Source organism: Gobio gobio (assembly GCF_949357685.1).
Source record: "Gobio gobio genome assembly, chromosome: 11".
In the NCBI taxonomy this organism is placed as follows: domain Eukaryota; kingdom Metazoa; phylum Chordata; class Actinopteri; order Cypriniformes; family Gobionidae; genus Gobio; species Gobio gobio.
This window is the reverse complement of record NC_137104.1, coordinates 6,876,596-6,897,463: the sequence shown is the minus strand read 5'-3', so window position 1 is coordinate 6,897,463 and position 20,868 is coordinate 6,876,596.

The following is a 20,868-nucleotide window of genomic DNA, read 5'->3' as shown; positions in this document are numbered from 1 at the left end:
GAAAAACAAAGAATGTGATGTTCAGACCATGGTAACTACAGTATTTATGATAGTGGGAAGCGATGCTCCCTGGAGGCGTTTTACCCCACACAGACTAGGTTTGAAAAAAAGTCATTCTGAAAATATGATATCCCTTAACGTGAAATCCGTTTTCTCTCTGGTACGTCACCAGTGTAAGCTTCACTGTGAAAACTTCTACATCACTCTGGTCAAAAGCCACGTTTCCACCGTAATTACCCGGAACAATTTGTATCAGGAACTTTTTTTACAGGAACTTTTTCCCCCCAGACCTGCTACTGTCTGCGTTTCCACTGCGGCCTAAAGTACCGTGAAGATTAGGCAAATTAGTCCAGAGACGTGGGACTGCGCTCCACTGCTCCTCCCAGTCAGCGACGGACAGTAATCATTTCTGGTTTACTAAAGAGGTAATTAACAAAACGGTGGAAAAGAGACGAGCACTGATACTAAAGTGTATTCTGCTTATAAAGCTTGTAAAGCTAGATTTATAATAAGACAACGTATGTTATTATCAGCCATTATGGACATTGACCGTGAGATGGCTGAGACGAACGCGCGCCATCGGACAGAAAGAGCAAGACTGATATTTACTGAACGCAGAACGAACCTAGCAAAAGACTTAAAAATGCTGCGTGAACTCAACCAATCAGCATGTTCAGCGCCCAAGTCCCACCCCTGAACGTTCTTGAACTTTGAAAAAGTACTACCTCGCGAGCAGGGATTTTCGGAGGGGGAAATATTTACCCCAAACTTCATTTAGACCGTGGTTCTTGCGGTCGAAACACACCAATTAACCAGTTCCTAGTTCCTGGGGAAAGTTCCTGCGGTGGAAACGCGGCTAAAGTAGTCCATAGCAGCAACAAAAACTTATCTTGATTTTATCTAGTGGTTATTTTGGGAAAAACAGTTGGAGGGCGTTTTCCCCACTCTACCCTACTAAAGACACGCAGTGAAATATCAGCACTGAAAAGGCTGGGACAGGGTTATTTTTGCGGCTGACCTTATTGCGTATGCACTTCCCTTTCAGATGCAAAAATGTCTATTTTCTAAGATTTGCCCTTGTCAATTTACTGGTGTTTGCGCCATTATTTACAGCATGTCTTAAACCACTGCTCTTGGTAGATTCATTGTGTTGATCATTATGGAAATGATCCAGCTGTGTCTGTGGTCTTTAATTAGCATGACGTCAGTAGATCACGCGCTGAACTTTTCGCTCCCATCAGCGTTTTTATGGGATTTCGCTATCACGCTAATTTGCCCTGTTTAGTAAATCTGGCCCTTACTCAGCTTAAACCCCGCCCCTTTCTTGCAAACTCTCATTCAGTTTCCATCCAAACAATAACTGATGGATAAAACCAAGTCTCAACATTTTTAATGATAATCCGTTTCACTCGAATGTATCACGATATGGAAAAAAATATCTGTTACATTGCAACATTTTGGTCTGTCAAAACCACCATATGATTGCAAAAGTCATATGACCATGTATATGTTACTTGTGTTATGCTTTTTTGCCCTTTTTGTCGCTTTACAGCCTTTGGTTACTAAGAACAGTTTTTAAATAATAATAATAACAACATTCAGCTGTTAGCAAACATCCCGACACCGTCCACACAGCTGAGAGCGGCGTTTAGATGAATATGTAAATATGTGCTGCACGCTTTTCTTTTAATAACAAAATAAACTCAATAAATATAAGAGCGGTGAGAAACGGAGGTTAAAGGGTTAGTTCACCCAAAAATGAAAATTCTGTCATTAATTACTTCCCCTCATGTCGTTGGACACCCGTAAGACCTCCGTTCATCTTCAGAACACAAATGAAGATATTTTAGTTGAAATCTGATGTCTCTGAAAGGCCTCCATTGGCACAATGCACTTTTCACTCTCAAGACCCTTAAAAGGTACTAAAGACGTCGTTACAAAGTCCATCTCACTACAGTGGTTCTACAATAACTTTATGAAGCGGCGACAATAGTTTTTGTGCGCAAAAAAAAACTAAATAACGACTTGTATAGTGATGACGATTTCAAAACACGGCATCATGAAGCTTCAAAGTGTTATGAATCAGTGAGTCGAATGAGCGGTTTGAATCGCCAAATTTCAGCAGTTTGGCGGTTTGACACGCGATCCGAATCATGATTCGACTCACTGATTCATAACGCTTCGAAGCTTCATGAGGCCTTGTTTTGAAATCGTCATCACTATATAAGTCGTTATTTAGGGGTTTTTTGGGCACAAAAAATATTCTTGTCACTCCATAAAGTTATTGTAGAACCACTGTAGTGAGATGGACTTTGTAACGACGTCTTTAGTGCCTTTTAAGGGTCTTGAGAGTGAACCGTGCATTGTGCCAATGGAGGCCTTTCAGAGCCATCAGATTTCAACTAAAATATCTTCATTTGTGTTCTGAAGATGAACGGAGGTCTTACGAGTGTCCAACGACATGAGGGTAAGTAATTAATGACAGAATTTTAATTTTTGGGTGAACTAACCCTTTAAGCTCTGCAATTTGGCACTCCAGTAAAGTCACTTTATACAGTAGATTGCTTTAAAGCAAGCAGCTTTACATTATTAAACATGAAAAACAGTGTCAGTGTCTCTTTCAATTAGAATTATAACTTCAGTTTCTACTATAAAGCAGCTCTCCGGTGTGTTCATGGTTTTACTCGCGTCTGACCTCGAAGGACTGAACGGAAGAAATAAACCGGAGAAGATTTCCACCGAAGTTCGTCAATTTCGCTCAAACTTTAGTGGGGCTCTAAATAATGACAGAATCTTTACTTTTTTTTGGATGAACTACCCCTTGAAGGGATATTGACCCAAAAAGGAAAATTCTGTCATCCTTTACTTACTCATTTAAGTAAGTAAATGATGTATTTACTTCATACTGTATGAGTTTCTTTCTTCTGCCTGACACAAAAGAGGATTTTTTGAAGAATATGGGTAACCACACAGTTGATGGATCCCCTTGACTTCACTAGTATGGGGAAAAGTCAATGGGGCCCATCAACGGTTTTGTCAAAATATCATCTTTTGTGTTCAGCAGAAGAAATTCATACAGGTTTGGATCTTGAGGGTGAGTAAATGATGACAGAAATACAATTTTTGGGTGAACTATCCCTTTAAATGTTCTCTCAGTAGTCTGACCCAACAGTTTCTGACAGACAGTAGAAGGCCACGGCCTGCATCATCAACAATCTGCTGGATGTCAGGTTCACTACAGATATCACGGAGTTGATGGATTCTGACTCAAACGTGATGTCAAGGCTCGCGCTCACACCTCCCCCATTGTTTGGCCTCCAAGTCAAGGGCTTAGGCCAAGATCAGCTCTACACTGTCATTCCCACAAACACTGAATGATAGTACAGCTGATATTGCTGTGACGGGAGCAAAACGAAGGTCCTCCAGCTGTCACAACTTTACTGTCAGTGGAATAAATGAGCCAGTAAAGTTCATTTATAGAGCACAGATAAAATCAAGAAGTGTTGACCAAAAGCGCTGGCCAGCAATATTACAAAATTTAAATAAATTCCAATAGCACAGCCAAAAAAAAGACAGAAATAGGGAAGCTTGTAATTTAACACAAACTCTACAGTTTGTTTTTTAGGGTTAACTTGTGTTCACATTCGATTGCAGAGGCTTATTAAAGGGATAGCTCACCCAAAAATGAAAATTACCCAATGATTTACTCACCCTCGAGCCATAGCTGTATATGACTTTCTTCTTTCAGCCAAACAAATATTAAAAAATATCCTGGCACTTCAAAACTTTATAATGGGAGTGAATGGGAACCTTAGTAATCCATACGGCTCCAGGGGGTTAATAAAGCAATATTTAAAACTTTATAATATAATATATAATATTAATATAACTCTGTATTTGTCTGAAAGAAGAAAGTCATATACACCTAGGATGGCTTGAGAGTAAGTAAATCATGGGCTAAGCTTCATTTTTGGCTGAACTAACCCTTTAAAGTCACTGAAGTGAGCCAGTCAGGAAAAGTGACTTTTTTCTTATCAATATTGAAGTTTGATGAATAATATTAACAACATTGACAGTGGCAAGTGCATTATATTTAACCTAATGCATAGATCTGATATTTGACCATTTTAAAAAAATTAAAATTAAATTAATAACTTATGCCCTCTCTCTGTCTAGAAACTATTTTTATTGGTGTATATACTAGTGGTTATGGTTATTGGTTGATGGAAAAAGTCATCAAGGGTGCATTTATTTGATCAAAAATACAGTGATATTGTTAGAATTTAAAATAACTGTTTTATAGTTTAGTATATATTTTAAAATGTAATTTATTCCTGTGATCAAAGCTGAATTTTCAGCATCATTACTTCTTCAGTCTTCAGTGTCACATGATCCTTCAGAAATCATTCTGATATGGGGATTTCATGCTCATTTCTTCTTATTATAGCAGATATAACAGTTGTTTTGGTTAACTGAAACCTAGGTCCATCTTTTTTTTTTGATCAGTAAAACATTATATGTAACATACTTTTACTGTCACTTTCGATACATTTTATGTGTCATTTCTGAATAAGTATCTGACGTATTATTTGGAAAAAAAAGGTACAGATAATTTAAAAAGCCATATATTGTTCGATGCATCTGTCTGTCATTAGTCTATATGGCATATTGTCATGCACATGCAGTGTCTGCATCTAATTTATGTAAGGAAAAGGATGTCAGCGTCTTTCAGAATATCACCGCTGTTTGTATCTAATTGCAACAACCTCAGGTATGATTATATTTTGACATATCAGGTTATAAGAGCAGCTGTGTTTGGAGGAATGCGACTGTCACGCTGTTTCCCACGCAGTGATTTCCAGGATAACCCCAGATAAACCTTTGAGCGGGAACAAATGGATACATGCTAAATTCTCAATAGAGACGCGCTGCAAACGTGTTAAATAGCTGCCTGTCATTTCGTGCATTTGCACAAGCAGGTGGAGTGAGAGACGGAGAGAGGAAAGACCGGAATCAGCTGCCTCAGTCAATCTATTTTCCTCTCCATTCCTTCCTGCTAATCTCCTCACTTATCATGTTGTGCATGGAAAGTGATATTGATCGATATGAGTTAAGTGAGATGAGCGTCCGCTCGGGCAGATGTGCTGGAAAGCAGATTACACTGCTGCTAATCCACAAGTGTAGGGATGAAAGATTACAGCAGAATCACCTGCTGGAGGTAGAGCAAGAGAGAGAGCGTTAAACACAGTTACTAAAGAGCTTTGTGGGATGGTACACAGAGCAGGACATTCGACACAACCTAGAAAACAGATTACAGAGAGAGAGAGACAGCAGAGCATCAGACTGCGACTACAAATCAGACTGGAAAACGTTATTTTGGGTGAAGAACTGACATATGATGTCCAAATCATGAGTGAATGATGATGACTTTTTTTTTACTTGTTCATCTTTCTTTAGTGTGTAATGTGTCAGTTTGAGTATGAAACGGTCTGCAAAGTTACAACGTCCCTCCAGCAAGAGTTATTCTCTATATCAGTGTCACTGTTTCTGAACTCCCATTGTAGTCTTGAGTTTTCTCCCGGGAACGAACACGTCAATATTCCTAATTTTAATAGTTCCTGTCCAAGGCATGTGCTAAATAAAGTGGCTAGGCCTGGTTGAGTTAGTTAGTAGCAGGGCTTGACTTTTTTTTTAAGCAGTCGCTGTGGCTAGTGGTTTTCCAAAGTTACTAGCCACTCAGCATTTTCACTGGCCACAATTTTGACATCGATACGATGGGGAAAAACTGCCATATAGATATTTTTAATATTATCTCATAATTTGGCAGCAGGAATATTAGGCTGCTGTCACTTTAAGAGCTGACGCACGGATCCATTATACTGTTACACATGTGTTTTCTTTCTCAACTGTTACGTTCACTTAAAACAGAACTGACTGTGTTTACGTGAATATTCGCCAAGACCGGCATTTTGACTTCATTGTGTGTAATTGACTGTTTAAGCGCAAAAAGCAGCGAAAAATAACTCAACTTAGTGCTGAGAGGTGGCTTTATGTGCGCACACTATTGGTGTGAACCCAAAATCTGCCGGAATGAGTGAAATTATGCGCAATCCCATGCCGAAATAGACGTCCCTGACATTCCAAGCCCTGTAACGGCAACAATATCCATCCGGAGTAAATGAAACGAGTGTGTGAGGAGAGGAGGGTTTGTGTGTCACTCGCTGTCAGAGAGATGAGACACTGGTATTGTGTGTCTATTCAGCGGAAAATTAGTATTAGTAGTAGGGATCGACCGATATTGATTTTTTTGTGCCGATACCGATTTTTTTTTCCATCAGCCTTAGCCGATGAACGATATGGGCTGCCGATTTTCTTGAGCCGATATTTGGAGCTGATACTGCTTTTGCTCCCTCAATTTACAACATAAAAATGACACAATGATCATGATGATAATTTAAAATTTACATTTTAAATAAGGAACATTTATTGAACTAAAAAAAACAATATTTAACAAATAGTAAAAACAGCTGAGGTAGAACAAGAAAAAAAAGAGTTCAGTGGTGAAAATAAATTCTGAAAATAAATATTTTAGCATAAATAAAATAATTACACTATTGCACACAGTATCAACAAGCAAGCAGCATAATAAAGTGCACACTGACTGTACTATACTTAATTTTAAAACTATTTACAACCTAGTCCTTTAATGGTTATACTCTAAAAAATGCTGGGTTAAAAATAACCCAAGTTGGGTTGAATATGGACTAACCCAGCAATTGGGTTGTTTTGACCCAGCGGTTGGGTTAAATGTTTGCTTAAAACAACCCAATTGATGGGTTAGTCATTTTTCAACCCAACTTGGGTTATTTTTAACCCAGCATTTTTTCGAGTGTAGGTGCACTTAACTTAATCTCTGTAGAGCAACACCAGCGGTAATTCCGGGAAAAATCTCCCAATGCTCCACGTGAAACTTCGGTCTTTCAACCTTTTACCATCGTGTCAATTCTCAATTGATTTTGATTAATATGCGCGAGGGAGAGCAAGACAGTTTGAAGACAGTGAGAGCTGCCCTGTGGACGCCTGTCTGTAAATAATGCAGGGGAAAAAATATCGGCGAACGCAGCAGCCTTGTATCGGCCGATACACGTAAAAATCGCAAATATCGGGCCGATATATCAGCCGGCCGATATATCGGTCTAACACTAATTAGAAGCATGTCAGATATTTCAGTATCGATATGTGTCAAAACTACATTGCACAGTTTATTTCAGATGCCTTTTTAAAAGACTACAATTGAAAAATGTATATATTATATATATAAAATTCAACCTGCCAAAGTGGCTAGTAGGAGTGACCGCGTTACACACCACTGCTAAAATACACACGCATTTGGCGTGTTGGTGGGTGTTAATGTCAAGCCCTGGTTAGTAGTGTGTTGAAACTCGCAGTTATGGTAACATTTCCCAAACATGCTCAAAGTGGTTGACCAATCAAAACGCACTGGTCCAGCCTACCAATCAGAGCAAGGAAGGAATGAAGGAGGGGCTTCATTGTCAGGAACCAAACAGAGCATTACTGACAGCCTGGAAAGAGAGGAGCTGCAACAATGGAGAATAAGGGAAAAATAATGTTTTTTTGAAAACATCTCTGTTTTGAGACTTGCTAATATTACTGACATATTCACAACAGCTTTTGTTGCAATAAATGGATTTGAATGTTATGTTTCAGGGGCCGTTTAGTCCGGAGATCTGTGGTCTGAGAGAGCGAGATAATGTTGAGAAAGAACAGGCCACTGCTTTCATGATCGCATTCCTTTAAATAAACACATTCCACATACTTCATTTTTATCTTACGGTGTGGAAAAGGAAGGAGTGTGTGTCCGGCAACTGCATTCCTGCTTTAACCTGATGTTTTTTAATGGGCGTGATGATGACCCTGATCTGAATTCTGGTCAGATGAGTCTTATTCTGAAGCCAATGTGACTTTCATTTATAATGCACATGCACAGACACGCACATCACATGATGGTTGAGCAGAGGTTAATGGTGTGGGCTGGCAACCCAAAGCTCACGGATTCTGAAATGGAGCGTTAGACAGATGCCCTGTCATTACTGAGACCTTAAGTAAGACTCATAACCCCAAGTTACTCTAGCAGGATAGTCCCTGCAATTACTGTACTGTATGTCACTAAATGACATGTAACATAATCTGTGGTGGTGAAACAAACTGGATTAGAATGACATCCACTTTTTTTCCCTCTTTCCACACTGCAAAATCATTGTCTTACTCTGCATTTTTATTTTATCGCCAACATTTTTCATCGTTTTCACAAAAATGTCATGGCCCCAGAATATTGTGTTGTGTGAATATCTGAACGTACAGTATATCAAAAGAAAGAACAGAGCCTAGAACTAGATATAAAAAAGTTTGTTGAGACAAACTTAGAAGTTGGCTTGAGAAAGCCTGACCAGAAAGTTTGAAGAAGTTTTAAAAACGTTGGTTTTCAAAGGTTTGGAATAGAATAGATTTAAAACTTAAGCTTTTACCATTTTTAAGGCAATACAGTCGATGGATGGATGGATGCTAGCATGTTTTAGCACATTGGTAGCATGAATTAGCACATTGTTAGCATGTTTCTAGCATAAATTAGCATTTTGCTAACATGTTATCAACATGTTTTAACATAGATAGATAGATAGATAGATAGATAGATAGATAGATAGATAGATAGATAGATAGATAGATAGATAGATAGATAGATAGATAGATAGATAGATAGATAGATAGATATTCGATAGATAGATAGATAGACTAAAGGCAGATAGACAGACTGAAGATAGATAGATAGGCAGATAGACAGACTGAAGATAGATAGATAGGCAGATAGACAGACTGAAGATAGATAGATAGGCAGATAGACAGACTGAAGATAGATAGATAGGCAGGCAGATAGACAGACTGAAGATAGATAGATAGGCAGGCAGATAGACAGACTGAAGATAGATAGATAGGCAGGCAGATAGACAGACTGAAGATAGATAGATAGGCAGATAGACAGACTGAAGATAGATAGATAGGCAGATAGACAGACTGAAGATAGATAGATAGGCAGATAGACAGACTGAAGATAGATAGATAGGCAGATAGACAGACTGAAGATAGATAGATAGGCAGGCAGATAGACAGACTGAAGATAGATAGATAGGCAGATAGACAGACTGAAGATAGATAGATAGGCAGATAGACAGACTGAAGATAGATAGATAGGCAGGCAGATAGACAGACTGAAGATAGATAGATAGGCAGGCAGATAGACAGACTGAAGATAGATAGATAATAATAATAATAATAATAATTTATCGCCAACATTTTTCATCGTTTTCACAAAAATGTCATGGCCCCAGAATATTGTGTTGTGTGAATATCTGAACGTATAGTATATCAAAAGAAAGAACAGAGCCTAGAACTAGATATAAAAAAGTTTGTTGAGACAAACTTAGAAGTTGGCTTGAGAAAGCCTGACCAGAAAGTTTGAAGAAGTTTTAAAAACGTTGGTTTTCAAAGGTTTGGAATAGAATAGATTTAAAACTTAAGCTTTTACCATTTTTAAGGCAATACAGTCGATGGATGGATGGATGCTAGCATGTTTTAGCACATTGGTAGCATGAATTAGCACATTGTTAGCATGTTTCTAGCATAAATTAGCATTTTGCTAACATGTTATCAACATGTTTTAACATAGATAGATAGATAGATAGATAGATAGATAGATAGATAGATAGATAGATAGATAGACTAAAGATAGATAGATAGATAGACTAAAGATAGATAGATAGATAGATAGATAGATAGATAGATAGATAGATAGATAGATAGATAGATAGATAGATAGATAGATAGATAGATAGATAGATAGATAGATAGATAGACTAAAGATAGATAGATAGATAGACTAAAGATAGATAGATAGATAGATATATAGATAGATAGATAGATAGATAGATAGATAGATAGATAGATAGATAGATAGATAGATAGATAGATAGATAGATAGATAGATAGATAGATAGATAGATAGATAGATAGATAGATAGATAGATAGATAGACTAAAGGCAGATAGATAGATAGATAGATAGACAGACTGAAGATAGATAGATAGGCAGATAGACAGACTGAAGATAGATAGATAGGCAGATAGACAGACTGAAGATAGATAGATAGGCAGATAGACAGACTGAAGATAGATAGATAGGCAGATAGACAGACTGAAGATAGATAGATAGGCAGATAGACAGACTGAAGATAGATAGATAGGCAGGCAGATAGACAGACTGAAGATAGATAGATAGGCAGATAGACAGACTGAAGATAGATAGATAGGCAGGCAGATAGACAGACTGAAGATAGATAGATAGGCAGGCAGATAGACAGACTGAAGATAGATAGATAGGCAGGCAGATAGACAGACTGAAGATAGATAGATAGGCAGATAGACAGACTGAAGATAGATAGATAGGCAGATAGACAGACTGAAGATAGATAGATAGGCAGATAGACAGACTGAAGATAGATAGATAGGCAGATAGACAGACTGAAGATAGATAGATAGGCAGATAGACAGACTGAAGATAGATAGATAGGCAGGCAGATAGACAGACTGAAGATAGATAGATAGGCAGGCAGATAGACAGACTGAAGATAGATAGATAGGCAGATAGACAGACTGAAGATAGATAGATAGGCAGATAGACAGACTGAAGATAGATAGATAGGCAGATAGACAGACAGACTATAGGTAGATAGATACACAGACTATAGATAGATAGATAGACAGACAGACAGACAGACAGACAGACAGACAGACAGACAGACAGATAGATAGACTAAAGATAGATAGATAGACTAAAGATAGATCGATAGATAGATATTATTATTATATTATTATGGACGGATGGACAGACAGACTATAGATAGATAGATACACACACAGACTATAGATAGATAGATAGACAGACAGACAGACAGATAGACAGATAGATAGATGGATGGATGGATGGATGGATGGATGGATGGACGGACGGACGGACGGACGGACGGACGGACAGACTATAGATAGATGGATAGACAGACAGACAGACAGACAGATAGATAGACTAAAGATAGATAGATAGACTAAAGACAGATAGATAGACTATAGATAGATAGACTAAAGATAGATAGATAGATATTATTATTATTATTATGGACGGACGGACAGACAGACTATAGATAGATAGATAGATAGATAGATAGATAGATAGATAGATAGATAGATAGATAGATAGATAGATAGATAGATAGATAGATAGATAGATAGATAGATAGATAGATAGATAGATAGATAGATAGATAGATAGATAGATAGATAGATAGATAGATAGATAGATAGATAGATAGATAGATAGATAGATAGATAGATAGATAGATAGATAGATAGATAGATAGATATAGAGAAAATAATTAATATTGTTGTGGATGCATATTTTTTTTCAGGATTATTTGATGAATAATGAAATGGAACAATATTTACCATTTATAAATCTACTTTTTACTGTTACTTTTGATCACTTTAGTGCGTCTTAGAGGGTAGATTCCTCTACTTCACGTTGCCTGAAAATCCATAGATGAAGGATGAGGAAATGCATGTACACACCTGTACACACACAGGAAACACAATGGGGTGTGTATCGACTGTGTAGGTGTGCATGCATAACCATTTCAATCACTTGAGTATGTGCCTGGACGTGCCGTTTACCTTGGAAAACAAAACTCCGTCAGTTTGCTTTCCTGGCATCACACCTTTTAAAGACATGTCGAGCCATGAACATGAAAGCATGTCATGATCTCATGACACAAACACACACCCCTTTGTTGGAAAGCATGATTCTGTGGTGTCGTCGGGGGCAGTAGATGCTATTAAATTCTTGACACCGGACCAGATTTCCACAGTGTTTCTCATCCACTTCTGTACTCAAGTCAGGTATGCAGTTACTGAGCAACAACTCTCCATAATAGTTGAGAATTGCTCCAATTGCCCTTCCAGCTACTGCTGTTCCAGAAAGCCTGCCGTTGCCCACGTCCCCTCACTTCTGTGTACCTTATCCTTACTCTTTATTTGGCCAGCAAAATTGAGATTGTCCCCAAAGATATGGGAAACGAGGATCTCCGGGCACATACAGAAGTTCAAACACACACTCACTGAGAGCAGCAGGGGATTCTGGGAAGGGGGGAGGATTGTTCCTAATCACAAAGACGGGCCACACACACTCGCCCTTACATGCACACCCACATACACACAAAGACAGGCCATTCCCTAGCCCCTGGCTGCATTTTTTAGCTCTTTTGAAAAGTGTCTTAGAAACACAAGAGAAGTTATGATCTGCAGGAAGCCCCATCTGCTTGTGAGGAGAAAGAGTTCATTCACCCAGACACACACACACACACACACACTACTATCCTTGAAACTTCACAAACACTGCGTACTTGAACCACTCGATCTGCACTTTATCACGAGTCCATGCGAAAGACGTCATGTTACGCACATGCTGTGGTGAGTTTACCCTGTTTTTACCCTGTTATCCCAGACGGCTGTGATTCCGGGTGTTTTGGGCTGGCTGTCGTGTGGGAAGAACGGTCATGACTCGGATAATATACCGTGAAAGTGTTTCCATGGCAACTTCTCAGCAGAAAGCTTTCTAGACACTTTGCCAACATCGCGCTTGGAAACCCAACCCAAAACTGCCTTAACTCCTCATGTTTGTTTATTACAAAGATTACATTTCTCTTGTAACATAGAAGCCACTGTTTTATGAAATTACTCTTTCAGGTCTTTTTTTTATATATTATATTATATTAATTATATTATATTATATTATATTATATTATATTATATTATATTATATTATATTATATTATATTATATTATATTATATTATATTATATTATATTATATTATATTATATTGTATTATAATATATATTTTATATTATATATTATATTATATGTTATATATTATATTATATTATATTATATATTATATATTATATTATATTATATATTATATATTATATATTATATATTATAATATATTATATTATATTATATTATATTATATTAATTATATTATATTATATTAATTATATTTAATTAATTTGACAACACTAAATATATGTGTGTATATATTCAAATAAATATTGTTACAAGTATTGTTATATTCTAATGTAATATATAATATATAATAAAATATTATATATTTTTTATATGAATCATATTATATTAGAATATAACAATATTTGTAGCATTATTTATTTGAATAACTTATTAAAAAAGTTTCTATTTTATATTATATTTATTTATTTATGAATTAAATTTTTATTTTACTTTTTTGTGTATTGATTTATTGATTTATTTATTATTATTTTTATAATTTATTTATTTATTTTATTTAATTTTAGTGTGTGTGTATGCATGGCAGAGGTGGGTAGTAACGAATTACATTTACTTCGTTACATTTACTTGAGTAAATTTTTTGGGTAACTTGTACTTTTAGAGTAGATTTAAAGATGGGTACTTTTACTCTTACTCAAGTAAATTTCTTGTGAAAAAACGTTACTTTTACTTAGTTACATTCGGTGGCGTTCCTCCGTTACTGTCAAATGGTAATAATTATATTATATATATTAAAATAAGTTAATATGACTTTCGCAAGTCTCGCGAAACTTTGGAGAGGCTGCTTCGCGAGAGGTTGCTACGCATCACCCGCTTATAATTAGCGCGCGTTTAGTCGGAAGATGTGTGTGAGCTACGGGAGGCAGATTGCCCGTGGCCTCAAGTTCAGTCTATGTTTTCACTCCAAGATGTCAAAAAGAATAGTTTCATAATGCGATGCATGTTGTGTGCACCAAAACGAACTGACATCTCTCAGCATACAATAATTCCACCCTGAAAAGAGCGGTAAGTGTCACAATGATGCCTATATTTGAACACTATTAACGGTCATTTTGGTAACTATGGGAAATTTCCCCTTATTATAATACTATTTCACACACTGTCCGAGTGTTTTCCTCATATGCGCTCTTGTGCAAGCAATGAATCGTTTGAATCCTCCAAACAATACACGTCCACGAACAAACGTTCACATCTTCACATTTACATATCCTTTTCTTCACAAAACGAAACAAATTGAATAGCCTAATGTGACGTCTTGCATTTATACACAAATCCGGACAGACACCTGTCTGAAGTGTAGAAAATACACACAGATAAAAACGGTATTGTATTTTATTCCTACCTAAAGAATAGCCTATATACTTATAAAAATATAAGAACAAAGTATGTTTTAAGAAGAGCTCTAGTTAGCCCAGCACACCATTAATTTACACTGTTTAACCATTAATCACACACACACACACACACATATATATATGTATATGTATATATATATGTAAATATATATGTATATATATATATATATATATATATATATATATATATATATATATATATATATATATATAATATATATATGGTTCATTAGCTTACATTAGTTAACATGAACTAATAATGAACTGCACTTATTTATCTTTATGTTAATTTAAACATTTACTAATGCATTATTAAAATATTGTTAACATTAGTCAATGCACTGTGAACTAACATGAATAAACCATGAACAGCTGGATTTTTATGAACTAACGTTGACAAAGATTAACTAATGCTGAACAGAGGTGTTGTTCATGGTTAGTTCATGTTAACTAATACATTAACTAATGTTAACTAATACAACCTTATTGTAAAGTGTTACAGAGAGGTGTGTGAAAGCTCTCCAAGTAGCCTGAAATTCAGGGTTTTCGCTTATCAATCAGATTGAAAGTAACTAGTAACTAACTACTTGAGTAGTTTTCTCATCGAATACTTTTTTACTCTTACTCAAGTAAATATTACGATTGTTACTTTTACTTTTACTTGAGTAAATATTTCAGTAAGTACTTGTACTTTTACTTGAGTACAGATTTTGGCTACTCTACCCACCTCTGATGCATGGGTATATATTTATATTTAAATATCTATTAATATCATATATTAATATAGTATATCATATATTAATATAGATTAATATATGATATTAATCTTTTGACAGCCCTAATATATATATTAGGGCTGTCAAAAGATTAATCGCGATTAATCGCATCCAAAATAAAAGTTTGTGTTTACATAATATATGTGTGTGTACTCTGTTAATTATTATTTATATATAAATACACACACATTCATGTATATATTTAAGAAATATTTGCATGTATATACTGTATATACATTTATATAATCTATAATATATATAAATATAAATGTTTTATATATACAAATATTTTTTATTTAAATATATACATGCTTGTGTGTGTATTTATATATAAATAATAATTAACAGAGTACACACACATATATTATGTAAACACAAACTTTTATTTTGGATGCAATTAATGTGATTAATCGTGATTAATCTTTTGACAGCCCTAATATATATATATATAGTTTTTCCATTTATTTTTATTTTTCCCAACTTTTATTTTTCAACCCCTCCAAACACCTGTCACTTTCCACAATCCAATCAATTCCAGATTAATAAAATCACGCTCCAGCCTACATTTGTTTCTCATTGCATATCCTATTTTACTGTCAAATATGTCACATTACAGAAGTAGGCTATTGTTGAGTTTAAATGTAATGTTTAACGTTTTGAAAATGGTTATGGACCTGCTTTTTCGATTAAACCAGGGTGAGATTTTGCCACAGCATCGTAAATGCTAAATACTGGTGTGTAACGGAGGAGCTCTTACACTGACACACAGGCGTCTTACCCATATGGGCATCTGACATGGTCCTAATCCCGTGGGATTATGGGATCACTTGCTGGTTGGATTAAGGATTGTCCCTCAGAAACAGCTGTCCACTTCATACACAAGTATATAACACATTTCAAGAGACAAAGTTTAAACTTGAGTTGCGGGTCAGATGTTTTATAGGTGGAGGTGCTGTAATGTGTAATTATGAGTATTTAAATGGCATATGGAGATTATGTAGATGTGTGTTCATTCACATATGTGTGTTTAACTCTTATAATGAGGTCATTACCTAGTGACCAACTCACCTCTTAACTTTACTTACACAGTGATCTCTCTCTCTCTCTCTTTCATTCACACACTCTCTCAATCTTTCGTCGTCCTCACAGCTGTTCCTCTGGAAAGATGCCAGTACGGAACAGAGACAGAGCACAATAGATATATATTTCCAAAATTATGTTTACGGCTTAATTGTGAGAAGTGTCATTTACCGACTTCCATTTGGTTCTGTTCTTAAAAAGTGTCAGGTTACTCGTTTATTTAAAATCTTTTGGAGTGAATAGACATTGCAACCAGATATAAACCGGTTACATTATATTTTTATTTTAATATAATATTTCCAATAAATAGCTTAAAACACACGCACACACACATATATTATAAGTAAATGTTTTTTATAATTAGAATTTAATTATTCAGGGCTAATGTTCATTTGGACACGTATTTTTATTTACAGATGTACCCATTGCTTCACACATAATAAGTATTATATTGCAAATTCTGTTAATCAAAATGCATAATCATGATTACAATATCAAAGGAAACTGATAATTCATATTCAAGCAGCCCTACTCTGGTTTCTTTATCATTCTGCGCTGCCAGACAGATGGATGTTATATTTACATTTGACTCTAAAAAGCCTTTACCAACACCCCCTCTATATCTCTACGCACACACACACACACACACACACACACACACACACACACACAAACTGTGAAAGAACCCTTGCTGTGCGAGCCAGTTCTACCCCTTAATCATATCGTAGACCAAATTGAACCACAAACCAACCCCACCATTACAGGGGAGGATACGCAGACGTCCACAAACACACACAATCTTTCCAAATATGCATACTGGCTGAATCTGGCTTCTCCAGCAGCAGCTTTTGCAAGGATTTGGGAAGGGGATCCGGTGCGTCTGCAGCATGTATTTCTCAGTGTTGTACAGGTTGGAGAGGAAATCGCATTAGACTTTGATTGCATTTGGTGAATGGCCTGTGGTTAATAGCAGTTCAGATTGAGGCACAGTTGGAAATGATTCCCTGATGTTCACATGCACTTTGTGTTTAAAAAAAGATCAGCACGAATCCATAGCACCATTTAGAAGCATTTTAGTTGATAAAATGGCTAGAATAGTAATTGGAATCACTTCAGTTTGCTAGTGTACTAGAGCTGGCGGATATAGTCAATGATTCTGCTGGCAAAATAACATTATGCATCATGAATATCGTGATCATTTAAATGTCCTTTTTTATCTCTTGACTACAGGAGTGTTCAGACAGCGATGCATTTCTGATTTGCAGAAATCAGTTAAAATTCTTATTGCAATGAATCAATGCACTATAAATCAAACATTTAATGAATCTATTTTATTTGAATCACTATTCAGTGAATCAATGACTTGATTGTCGTTTGCTTCTGTAACCGCTCCTGTCCGAACCGCCCGCTCGAACCAAGCGGGACTCGAACCCGGGTCCGCCAGCATGAGTCGGACGCTCTAACAAGGAGGCTAAAGGCTGCAACCTCTAGAGTCAGTCGCTGGAGCATCTCTTGAGATCAGAGGAGTGAGGTTTACTCGCACAGCGACTACTAGCTGGCCTCTGTTACACTTCATATTCATCGAAATCTGTGGCAATCAGTGTTTGGGGTAACGCATTACAAGTAACTTGAGTTACGTAATATTACTTTTTTCAAGTAACTAGTAAAGTAATGCATTACTTTTCAAATTTACAACAAAATATCTGAGTTACTTTTTCACATTAATTTGACTGACAGTTCTCCTGCCCCCATGTTGAGAAAAATAAGTGCAGAGGCGTGTGTGTGAACATGATGGTTATTGTAGTTCTAGACTAAATGTGAGCATTTATTTATCTCACTTGCACAATAAAGATTCTGTACTCCTCAAAATGATTAAAAATCAGTCAAATGCAAAATCAGAGTCCTATGCAAACTTCCAATAATTAAATGTTAAATAAAACAACAATTTTTATGCATAATCTACCTTTTTATTTAATTTACCAATGTCTTGCTGCTGACCTTTGATGATGAAAATGACTAGATTTTTTGTTTTTATTGGTAAAACTTTTTTCTCCTGCATCCTACTCTACCATTCTCCAGAATGGCAGCAGAGCTGCGCCCTCTATTGTTCATGCTTGAATTTGCATTTTTACCTCAGCCTGAGGCTTATTATTTCCATTTTGGTGTGAAGAGGTCTTTACCGTTGCACAAAAATATAACTCTTTTGTTATAAAAAATAACAAAAGCAAGCCCAGCCCAGGTAAGAAAAAGTAACGCAAAAGTAACGTAATGCATTACTTTTCTTAAAAAGTAACTAAGTAACTCAATTAGTTACTTTTTAAAGGAGTAACGCAATATTGTAATGCATTACTTTTCAAAGTAACTTTCCCCAACACTGGTGGCAATTGCTAATATATTTACATGTTTTAGTAAAAATAATTGATCAAAAGTGACATTTGTAATAAAACTCTCTTCCTTTGAACTTTCTATTAATCAAATAATAATAATAAAAGTTTCTTGAGCTGCAAATCATTAGCCTGGATATCAGCCGAATTTAGCCCCGCCCACAACATTTTTTGCTCGGGCAATTCGGTCTGGACTCGCTCCATAGAGGAGTAATTATGCCCGAACAGAAACTGTTCGGACCAATGAAATTGTCAGGGCGGGCTTTAGACGATGATTGACAGATGATCAACAGTAACGTAATCATCCACGTCATCGAAGGCTCTTGGGTTGAATTTGTTCTAATCCAAAACGGAGAACTTGTTCATATATGCATTCACCTTCACTATTTCTCTCAGAAACGATGATCGTGTTGGTAAGTACTCTGTGTATCCTTAAATTATTTTATTACTGGCAAAGATCGTTTACACTCATCTTTTTCTTGTAACGTTACTTAATCCAGCGTGCGTGCAGACAGGGTTTCCAAGTGTTTTTGCAATGTCGCGCACAATTGCTACTCAAAACTATAGCCCAAAACAATAACTTTCCGGGGCGTTTGGTTGGCAAAATGTTATTTTGGCAAGGTTGCCTGCTAAAATTCGCATTCCTGGGTTTATATAATCACATAAATGGGGTCGCTTCAACCCGCGGACATGGAGAAAAACACGGACTTAGTAACACAGTGCAGTTGAGTTCTGTTGACATTTGACAACTAACGTTACGCGTCGCTCCGTTGCTCTGACTGGTTGTGGGTCTATCCAATTGAGGTCTTTCCTGGCTCGGTTGAAACACGCCCCATAATCAAAGCTCAATGGAGCGGTACCAGACTCATATTCTGACTAGAATTGAGTATGGCCACGCCAGGCTAGCAAATCATATCAGTGAGTCGAATCATGATTCGGATCGCGTGTCAAACCGTCAAACTGCTGAAATCACGTGACTTTGGCGATTCAAACCGCTGATGATTCCGTGTTTTGAAATCGTCATCACTATATAAGCCGTTATTTAGGGTTTTTTTGCGCACAAAAACTATTGTCGTCGGTTCATAAAGTTATTGTAGAACCACTGTAGTGAAATGGACTTTGTAACGACGTCTTTAGTACCTTTTATGGGTCTTGAGAGTGTAACGTGGCATTGTGCCAATGGAGGCCTTTCAGAGCCATCAGATTTCAACTAAAATATCTTCATTTGTGTTCCGAAGATGAACGGAGGTCTGACGGGTGTCCAACGACACAAGGGTAAGTAATTAATGACAGAATTTTCATTTTTGGGTCAACTAACCCTTTAATGTCAGACTGTACGATAGTAAAGGCGCTCTCAAGAAAATGCGTCTGGAGTTTCGTATCATCTATCAATGGCGTGTTCGGTGACTGTGAGCTGCATTACACGCTGGATTGAAATGGTGGCGACAAAGACATCTCAAGCGCTCATTTTGTTCATAGTTTGTCTTGAAAAACGAAGATAATTTGACGGTCGTAGGAGAAGTCACACTGCAGGACTGTGCGCCAAATCTGCCAGAATTTCGTCCGAGGTCAAATTTGATCACAGGGGTCATTAATCGGCTGCTGGTGAACATGTCAAACTAACGATCAAAAATGTGTCTCCCGGCTTTAACCTCGAGAGCAGATCCGTTTCCTCGCAAGAGAAGCGTTCAGTTTTTCCGCTTTGCAAATTCCTCCATGTAAATAGCGAATCCGCCATGGTGGGAGCGCAACTGGCTTTTAAAGGGAATGGGAGATGAGACTCTGATTTAGGGCTGTAACGATTTGACCAAAAATAAAAACCTTGATTAATGAACATTTTACGTCGATTACGATTAATGAACGATTATTTTTCTTTTTTCTTTTTTTTCTTTCCATCTTTTGCCCTCATAAGGTTTTTGAGTAAGTTCCTGATAAGGTTTTTACTGCAAATATTTTCTTCTGAATTTCGGTTTCGATTATTTTTTGATTAATCGATTAATCGTACAGCCCTACTCTGATTCCACGTCACGCCCAAAACACACCCATGACTCATTAGGAGACTAGGGACATGCCGTTTGGACCATGCGCCAACCATTTTTCCCGTCGTTAAACTAGCAAAAGTGGATTCGGACGCTTTAGACCATGCACTCAGATCGTTAAAATAGGGCCCATAATTTTACATGGGCAGAGTGAATGACACATGCTTACATAAACACATTATGTGCATGTGTAATTGAACCAGATACAGAACTGTGCGCAATCATAACTGTGTGTCTGTTTGTGTG